This window comes from Heterodontus francisci, chromosome 20 (genome assembly GCF_036365525.1).
Source record: "Heterodontus francisci isolate sHetFra1 chromosome 20, sHetFra1.hap1, whole genome shotgun sequence".
Classification (NCBI taxonomy): Eukaryota; Metazoa; Chordata; class Chondrichthyes; order Heterodontiformes; family Heterodontidae; genus Heterodontus; species Heterodontus francisci.
The window spans coordinates 15,630,072-15,640,505 of record NC_090390.1 but is presented as its reverse complement, the minus strand read 5'-3'; positions in this window follow the sequence as shown (position 1 = coordinate 15,640,505).

The following is a 10,434-nucleotide window of genomic DNA, read 5'->3' as shown; positions in this document are numbered from 1 at the left end:
ACTGTGCCTACAGCACTGCACCTCTGAAACGCCCTGAACTCTGTTGTTGCAGCACTGCACCTCTGAAACGCCCTGAACTCTGTGGCTGCAGCACTGTGTCTCTGATATGCCCGGAACACTGTGCCTGCAGCACTGTGTCTCTGACATGCCCTGAACACTGCGGCTGCAGCACTGCATCTCTGACACGTCCTTTACTCTGTGGCTGCAGCACTGCACCTCTGACAGGCCCTGAACACTGTGGCTGCAGCACTGCACCTCTGATATGCCCTGAACACTGTCCCTGCAGCACTGCACCTCGGACATGCCCTGAACTCTGTGGCTGCAGCACTGCACCTCTGACAGGCCCTGGACACTGTGGCTGCAGCACTGCATCGCGGACATGCCCTGAACACTGTGGCTGCAGCACTGCATCTCTGACATGCCCTGAACGCTGTGGCTGCAGCACTGCATCGCGGACATGCCCTGAACACTGTGGCTGCAGCACTGCATCTCTGACATGCCCTGAACTCTATCGCTGCAGCACTGCACCTCTGACATTTCCTGAACACTGTGGCTGCAGCACTGCATCTCTGACATGCCCTGAACTCTATCGCTGCAGCACTGCACCTCTGACACGCCCAGAACACTATGGCTGCAGCACTGCATCTTTGACATGCCCTGAACACTGTGGCTGCAGCACTGCATCTTTGACATGCCATGAACTCTGTGGCTGCAGCACTGCACCTCTGACACGCCCTGAACACTGTGGCTGCAGAACTGCATCTTTGACATGCCCTGAACTCTGTGGCTGCAGCACTGCACCTCTGACATGCCCTGAACTCTGTGACTACAGCACTGCACCTCTGAAACGCCCTGAAATCTGTGGCTGCAGCACTGCATCTCTGACACGACGTGAACACTGTGCCTGAGGCACTGCGTCTCTGAAACGCCCTGAACTCTGTGACTACAGCACTGCACCTCTGAAACGCCCTGAAATCTGTGGCTGCAGCACTGCGTCTCTGACACGCGCTGAACACTGTGGCTGCAGCACTGCATCGCTGACACGCCCTGAACTCTGCGGCTGCAGCACTGCACCTCTGACACGACCTGAACACTGTGGCTGCAACACTGCACCTCTGACATGCCCTGAACTCTGTGGCTGCAGCACTGCACCTCTGACATGCCCTGAACACTGTGGCTGCAGCACTGCATCTTTGACACACCCTGAACTGTGTGACTGCAGTACTGCGTCTCAGACACACCCTGAACACTGTGGCTGCAGCACTGCACCTCTGGCACGCCCAGAACACTGTGGCTGCAGCACTGCATCACTGACATGCCCTGAAATCTGTGGCTGCAGCACTGCATCTCTGACACATCATGAACGCTGTGGCTGCAGCAATGCATCTCTGACACGTCCTGTACTCTGTGGCTGCAGCACTGCACCTCTGGCATGCGTTGAATACTGTGGCTGCAGCTCTGCATCTCTGACATGCCCTGAACTCTGTGGCTGCAGCACTGCATCTCTGACATTCCCTGAACTGTGAGGCTGCAGCACTGCACCTCTGACACGCCCTGAACACTGTGCCTGTAGCACTGCACCTCTGAGACGCCCTGAAATCTGTGGCTGCAGCACTGCAACTCTGACTTGCCCTAAAGTTTGTGGCTGCAGCGCTGCATCTCTGACACTTCCTGTACTCTGTGGCTGCAGCACTGCACCTCTGAGACACCCTGAATACTTTGGCTGCAGCACTGCATCTCTGACATGCCCTGAACACTGTGGCTGTAGCACTGCTCCTCTGACACGTCCTGTACTCTGTGGCTGTAGCACTGCACCTCTGACATGCCCTGAATACTGTGCCTGCAGCACTGCACCTCTGTGATGCCCTGAACTCTGCGGCTGCAGCACTGCAACTCTGACATGCCCTGAACTCTGTGGCTGCAGCACTGCTTCTCTGACACACCCTGAACTCTGTGGCTGCAGCACTGCGTCTCTGACACGTCCTGTACTCTGTGGCTGCAGCACTGCACCTCTGACAAGACCTGAACACTGTGGCTGCAGTACTGCTCCTCTGAAATGCCCTGAACACTGTGGCTGCAGCACTGCAACTCTGACATGCCCTGAACACTGTGCCTGCAGCACTGCACCTCTGAAACGCCCTGAAGACTGTGGCTGCAGCACTGCACCTCTGACACGCAATGAATGCTGTGGCTGCAGCTGTGTGTCTCTGATACGCCCTGAAGACTGTGCCTGCAGCACTGCATCGCTGACACGCCCTGAACTCTGTGACGGCAGCAGTGTGTCTCTGACACGCCAAGAACACTGTGACTGCAGCACAGCACCTCTGACATGCCCTGAACACTGTGGCTGCAGCACTGCACCTCTGAAATGCCCTGAACACTGTGGCTGCAGCACTGCACATCTGACATGGCCTGAACTCTGTGGCTGCAGCACTGCATCGCGGACACACCCAGAACACTGTCGCTGCAGCACTGCATCGCGGACATGCCCTGAAATCTGTGACTGCAGCACTGCATCTCTGACACGCCCTGAACACTGTGGCTGCAGCACTGCACCTCTGACAAGCCCTGAACACTGTGGCTGCAGCACTGCACCTCTGAAATGCCCAGAACACTGTGGCTGCAGCACTGCAACTCTGACATGCCCAGAACACTTGGCTGTATCACTGCACCTCTGACACGCCATGAATGCTGTGGCTGCAGCACTGCATCGCGGACACGCCCTGAACACTGTGGCTGCAGCACTGCACCTCTGACACGCCCTGAACACTGTGCCTGCAGCACTGCACCTCTGAGATGCCCTGAAATCTGTGGCTGCAGCACTGCAACTCTGACATGCCCTAATGTTTGTGGCTGCAGCGCTGCATCTCTGACACTTCCTGCACTCTGTGGCTGCAGCACTGCACCTCTGACATGACCTGAACACTGTGGCTGCAGTACTGCACCGCTGACATGCCCTGAACACTGTGCCTGCAGCACTGCTCCTCTGAAATGCCCTGAACACTGTGGCTGCAGCACTGCAACACTGGCATGCCCTGAAATCTATGGCTGCAGCACTGCATCTCTGACATGTCCTGTACTCTGTGGCTGCAGCACTGCAACTCTGACATGCCCTAATGTTTGTGGCTGAAGCGCTGCATCTCTGACACTTCCTGCACTCTGTGGCTGCAGCACTGCACCTCTGAGACACCCTGAATACTTTGGCTGCAGCACTGCTCCTCTGACATGCCCTGAACACTGTGGCTGTAGCACTGCTCCTCTGACACGTCCTGTACTCTGTGGCTGCAGCACTGCACCTCTGTCACGCCCTGAACACTGTGCCTGCAGCACTGCACCTCTGAGATGCCCTGAACTCTGTGGCTGCAGCACTGCATCTCTGACACGCCCTGAACTCTGTGGCTGCAGCACTGCGTCTCTGACACGTCCTGTATTCTGTGGCTGCAGCACTGCACCTCTGACATGACCTGAACACTGTGGCTGCAGTACTGCACCGCTGACATGCCCTGAACACTGTGCCTGCAGCACTGCTCCTCTGAAATGCCCTGAACACTGTGGCTGCAGCACTGCAACACTGGCATGCCCTGAAATCTATGGCTGCAGCACTGCATCTCTGACATGTCCTGTACTCTGTGGCTGCAGCACTGCACCTCTGACATGCCCTAAACATTGTGGCTGCAGTACTGCACCTCTGACACGCCCTGAACACTGTGGCTGCAGCACTGCATCTCTGAAACGCCCTGCACTCTGTGGCTGCAGCATTGCACCTCTGAGACGCCCTGAACTCTGTGGCTGCAGCACTGCATCTCTGACATGTCCTGTACTCTGTGGCTGGAGCACAGCACCTCTGACATGCCCTGAACTCTGTGGCTGCAGCACTGCTCCTCTGACCTTCCCTGAACACTGTGGCTGTAGCACTGCACCTCGGACACGCCCAGAACACTATGCCTACTGCACTGCACCTCTGACAAGCCCTGCATTCTGTGGCTGCAGCACTGCATCTCTGAAATGCCTTGAAATCTGTGGCTGCAGCACTGCGTCTCTGACACGTCCTGTACTCTGTGGCTGCAGCACTGCACCTCTGACATGCCCTGAACACTGTGCCTGCAGCACTGCACCTCTGAGACGCCCTGAACTCTGTGGCGGCAGCACTGCAACTCTGACATGCCCTGATGTTTGTGGCTGCAGCACTGCATCTCAGACATGTCCTGCACTCTGTGGCTGCAGCACTGCACCTCTGACACACCCTGAACACTTTGGCTGCAGCACTGCTCCTCTGACATGCCCTGAACACTGTGGCTGTAGCACTGCTCCTCTGACATGCCCTGAACTCTGTGGATGCAGCACAGCACCTCTGACATGCCCTGAACACTGTGGCTGCAGCACTGCATCTATGACACACCCTGAACTCTGTGACTGCAGTACTGCGTCTCAGACAAGCCCTGAACACTGTGGCTGCAGCACTGCACCTCTGGCACGCCCAGAACACTGTGGCTGCAGCACTGCATCACTGACATGCCCTGAAATCTGTGGCTGCAGCACTGCATCTCTGACACGTCATGAGCTCAATGACTGCAGCACTGCGTCTCTGATACACCCTGAACACTGTGGCTGCAGCAATGCACCTCTGGCATGCGCTGAATACTGTGGCTGCAGCTCTGCATCTCTGTCATGCCCTGAACTCTGTGGCTGCAGCACTGCATCTCTGACATATCCTGAACTGTGAGGCTGCAGCACTGCACCTCTGACACGCCCGGAACACTGTGCCTGCAGCAATGCACCTCTGACACTTCCTGCACTCTGTGGCTGCAGCACTGCACCTCTGAGACACCCTGAATACTTTGGCTGCAGCACTGCTCCTATTACATGCCCTGAACACTGTGGCTGTAGCACTGCTCCTCTGACACGTCCTGTACTCTGTGGCTGCAGCACTGCACCTCTGACACGCCCTGAACACTGTGCCTGCAGCACTGCACCTCTGAGATGCCCTGAACTCTGTGGCTGCAGCACTGCATCTCTGACACGCCCTGAACTCTGTGGCTGCAGCACTGTGTCTCTGACACGTCCTGTACTCTGTGGCTGCAGCAATGCACCTCTGACATGACCTGAACACTGTGGCTGCAGCACTGCACCTCTGACACACCATGAATGCAGTGGCTGCAGCAGTGTGTCTCTGATACGCCCTGAAGACTGTGCCTGCAGCACTGCATCGCTGACACGCCCTGAACTCTGTGGCTCCAGCACTGCACCTCTGACATGCCCTGAACTCTGTGGCTGCAACCCTGCATCGCGGACACGCCCAGAACACTGTGGCTGCAGCACTGCACCTCTGACAAGCCCTGAACTCTGTGGCTGCAGCACTGCACCTCTGAAATGCCCAGAACACTGTGGCTGCAGCACTGCATCGCGGACACGGCAGAACAGTGTGGCTGCAGCACTGCATCACGGACACGTCGTGAACACAGTGGCTGCAGCACTGTATCTCTGACACGCCCTGAACACTGTGGCTGCAGCAAAGCACCTCTGACACGCCCTGAACACTGTGGCTGCAGCACAGCATTTCTGACACGCCCTGAACACTGTGGCTGCATCACTGTATCTCTGACACGCCCTGAACTCTGTGGCTGCAGCACTGTATCTCTGACAAGCCCTGAACTCCATCGCTGCAGCACTGCACCTCTGACATTTCCTGAACTCTGTGACTGCAGCACTGCATCTCTGACACACCCTGAACACTGTGGATGCAGGACAGCACCTCTGACATGCCCTGAACTCTGTGGCTGCAGCACTGCATCTCTGACACGCCCTGAACTCCGTGGCTGCAGCACTGCACCTCTGAAACAACCGAAACACTGTGGCTGCAGTACTGCACCGCTGACACATCCTGAACACTGTGGCTGCAACAATGCACCTCTGACACGCCCTGAACACTGTGGCTGCAGCACTGTATCTCTGACAAGCCCTGAACTCCATCGCTGCAGCACTGCACCTCTGACATTTCCTGAACTCTGTGACTGCAGCACTGCATCTCTGACACACCCTGAACACTGTGGATGCAGGACAGCACCTCTGACATGCCCTGAACTCTGTGGCTGCAACAATGCACCTCTGACACGCCCTGAACCCTGTGGCTGCAGCACTGTATCTCTGACAAGCCCTGAACTCCATCGCTGCAGCACTGCACCTCTGACATGAAGTGAGCACTGTGCCTACAGCACTGCACCTCTGAAATGCCCTGAACTCTGTGGTTGCAGCACTGCACCTCTGAAACGCCCTGAACACTGTAGCTGCAGCAGTGCATCTCTGATACGCCCTGAAAACTGTGACTGCATGACTGTGTCTCTGACACACCCTGAACTCTGTGGATGCAGTACTGCACCGCTGACACGCCCTGAAGTCTGTGACTGCAGCACTGCACCTCTGTCACGCCCTGAACACTGTGGCTGCAGCACTGCATCTCTGACATGCCCTGAACTCTGTGGCTGCAGCACTGCATCGCGGACACGCCCTGAACACTGTGGCTGCAGCACTGCACCTCTGACACGCCATGAACGCTGTGGTTGCAGCACTGCATCACTGACATGCCCTGAACTCTGTGGCTGCAGCACTGCATCTTTGACAAGCCCTAAACTCCATCGCTGTAGCACTGCACCTCTGACATTTCCTGAACACTGTGGCTGCAGCACTGCACCTCCTTCACGCCCTGAACACTGTGCCTACAGCACTGCACCTCTGAAACGCCCTGAACTCTGTTGTTGCAGCACTGCACCTCTGAAACGCCCTGAACTCTGTGGCTGCAGCACTGTGTCTCTGATATGCCCGGAACACTGTGCCTGCAGCACTGTGTCTCTGACATGCCCTGAACACTGCGGCTGCAGCACTGCATCTCTGACACGTCCTTTACTCTGTGGCTGCAGCACTGCACCTCTGACAGGCCCTGAACACTGTGGCTGCAGCACTGCACCTCTGATATGCCCTGAACACTGTCCCTGCAGCACTGCACCTCGGACATGCCCTGAACTCTGTGGCTGCAGCACTGCACCTCTGACAGGCCCTGGACACTGTGGCTGCAGCACTGCATCGCGGACATGCCCTGAACACTGTGGCTGCAGCACTGCATCTCTGACATGCCCTGAACGCTGTGGCTGCAGCACTGCATCGCGGACATGCCCTGAACACTGTGGCTGCAGCACTGCATCTCTGACATGCCCTGAACTCTATCGCTGCAGCACTGCACCTCTGACATTTCCTGAACACTGTGGCTGCAGCACTGCATCTCTGACATGCCCTGAACTCTATCGCTGCAGCACTGCACCTCTGACACGCCCAGAACACTATGGCTGCAGCACTGCATCTTTGACATGCCCTGAACACTGTGGCTGCAGCACTGCATCTTTGACATGCCATGAACTCTGTGGCTGCAGCACTGCACCTCTGACACGCCCTGAACACTGTGGCTGCAGAACTGCATCTTTGACATGCCCTGAACTCTGTGGCTGCAGCACTGCACCTCTGACATGCCCTGAACTCTGTGACTACAGCACTGCACCTCTGAAACGCCCTGAAATCTGTGGCTGCAGCACTGCATCTCTGACACGACGTGAACACTGTGCCTGAGGCACTGCGTCTCTGAAACGCCCTGAACTCTGTGACTACAGCACTGCACCTCTGAAACGCCCTGAAATCTGTGGCTGCAGCACTGCGTCTCTGACACGCGCTGAACACTGTGGCTGCAGCACTGCATCGCTGACACGCCCTGAACTCTGTGGCTGCAGCACTGCACCTCTGACACGACCTGAACACTGTGGCTGCAACACTGCACCTCTGACACGCCCTGAACACTGTGGCTGCAACACATGCTTTCAACCTCTGCCCAGGAAGACTCCGCCCACAAAGCTCTTATGGCACCAGAACCACAACACTTAATGGTGGTGAAGTCTTGCAGCCCTGATTCAGATCGACTCTTTTTTCCTTTTTTGAGCCCAATCCTGCCAGACACTGCCTTTCTGGCTGGCTACCATTCAAATAAACTACCCTTTCTTGATTACTTATGATGTCTCTGAGTACCGATTCGCGAAGGTGGTTCTCGAATCTGGCCTTGTATCACACTGCCGCTGCTTCTTCCGGCTCTCTTCAGTGTTGTCCCAGGCTTTTATGGCTTTGTATGGGAGAAGCCATAACAGAATTGATCCAGAACTGGCTCAGTGACAGGAAACAAGGGTAGCAGTCGACGGATGATTTTGCGAATGGAAAGCAGTTTCCAGTGGTATTCCACAGGGCTCAGTGTTGGGTCTGTTGCTCTATGTGGTGTATATTCATGATTTGGACTTAAATGTGGGAGGCATGATTGGGAAATTTACTGATGACACCAAAATTGGCCATATAGTTAACAGTGAGGAGAGTCGTGGACTCCAGAATGATATCAATGGTTTGGTTGAGCGGGCAGAAAAGTGGCAAATGGAATTCAATCCTGAGAAGTGTGAGATGATGCATTTGGGGAGGGCAAATAAAGCGAGGGAATACACAATAAACAGGAGGATATTGAGAGGGGTAGAAGAAATGAGAGACCTTGGAGTGCATGTCCACAGGTCACTGAAGGTGGCAGAACAGGTAGATAGAGTGGTGAAGAAGGCACATGGAATGCTTTCCTTTATTGGCCGAGGTATAGAGTACAAGAGCAGGCATGTGATGCTGGAGCTGTATAGAGCAGTGATTGGGCTGCAGCTGGAGTATTGCCTGCAGTCTGGTCACCACATTACAGAAAGGACATAATTGCTCTGGAGAGAATACAGAGGAGATTTACAAGAATGTTGACAGGGCTTGAGGTTTGCAGCTATCAGGAAAGATTGGATAGGTTGGGGTTGTTTTCCCTGGTATTGTGGAGACTGAGGGGTGACCTGATTGAGGTGTACAAAATTATGAGAGGTCGTGATAGAGTAGACAGAAAGGACCCGTTTCCCCTGGCGGGGAGGTCCGTTACCAGGGGGCACAGATTTTAGGTGATTGTTAGAAGGATTAGAGGGGACATGAGGAGAAACTTTTTCACCAAGAGGGTGGTGGGTGTCTGGAATTCGCTGCCAGGATCAGTGGTGGAGGCGGAAACCCTCAATTCTTTTAAAAGGTACCTGGACATGTACCTGAGGTGCTGTAACCTGCGGGGCTATGGACCAGGTACTGGAAGGTGGGATCGGTTTGGGTGGATAGCCTATTCGGCTGGCGCAGACTCGATGGGCTGAATGGCCTCCTTCTGTGCTGTATTTTGTTCTATGTTCTATGTTCTAAGCCATCATCCACGATATTGAGCTTGTGATCGTTATCACTGTGTTGAATACCTTTGCTAACACGTTGTGTACCTGCGCATTACTGTTACCCTGTTGTGTTCCGCTCCCATCATATTGTGTTATTAGTTCTCAACACAAATGTACCAAACACTATGAGGATGTTTGGTAAGTTAAAAGAAGGATTCTTTATTACAGAATAACATAATTAAAGGAGAGCTCTTCAATACACGTACTGACTAAAACTGCTCCAACTGCGGTACCATATGATCATTTGCATCACCTCCTGTGATGATGTAAACTAAACTATTTACATATTCAATTGCATGTTAACTAGCATTAAAGCAGTTCAATCAATATCACAGCACCTGGTTTTCAAGGAAAATATGGGCGTGAGGTTAAAGCACCTGCACTAGCAGCATGGCTGCCACGGAACACCAAGTTTTGTCCTCGCCGCTGTATCTAGGCAGCCCTCAGATACTGAAGCAGTCCGTGCCCACATTCAGCGAGACATGCAGGCTTGGGCTGATAAGTGTCAAGTAACATTCATGCCACACAAGTGCCAGGCAATAACTATCTCAAACAAGAAAGAATTTAGCCATCTCCCCTTGACTTTTTAAAAATTCTTTCATGGGTTTTGGACGTTGCAAGCAAAGCCAGCATTTATTCCCCATCCCTAATTGCCCTTGACAACTGAATGGCTTGCTAGGCATTTTCAGAGGACAGTTAAGAGTCAACCACATTGCTGTGGGAGACATGTTGGAGTCACATATAGGCCAGACCAGGTAAGAATAGCAGATTTCCTTCCCTAAAGGACATTAGTGAACCAGATGGGTTTTTATAACAATCAATGATAGATTCATGGCACGTTACTGAGACTAGATTTTAATTCCAGATTTGTATTAATTAATTGAATTTAAATACCACCAGTTGCCATGGTGGGATTTGAACCTGTTTCCCCAAGACATTAGCCTGGGCCTCTGAATTACTAGTTCAGTGATATAACCACGATGCCACCATCTGCCTTGATTTTCATTAGCATTACTATCACTGAATCCTCCACCATCAACATCCTGGGGTTACCATTGACCAGAAACTTAACTGGACCAGCCACATAAATACTGTAACAACAACAGCAGGTCAGAGGCTGGGAATTCTG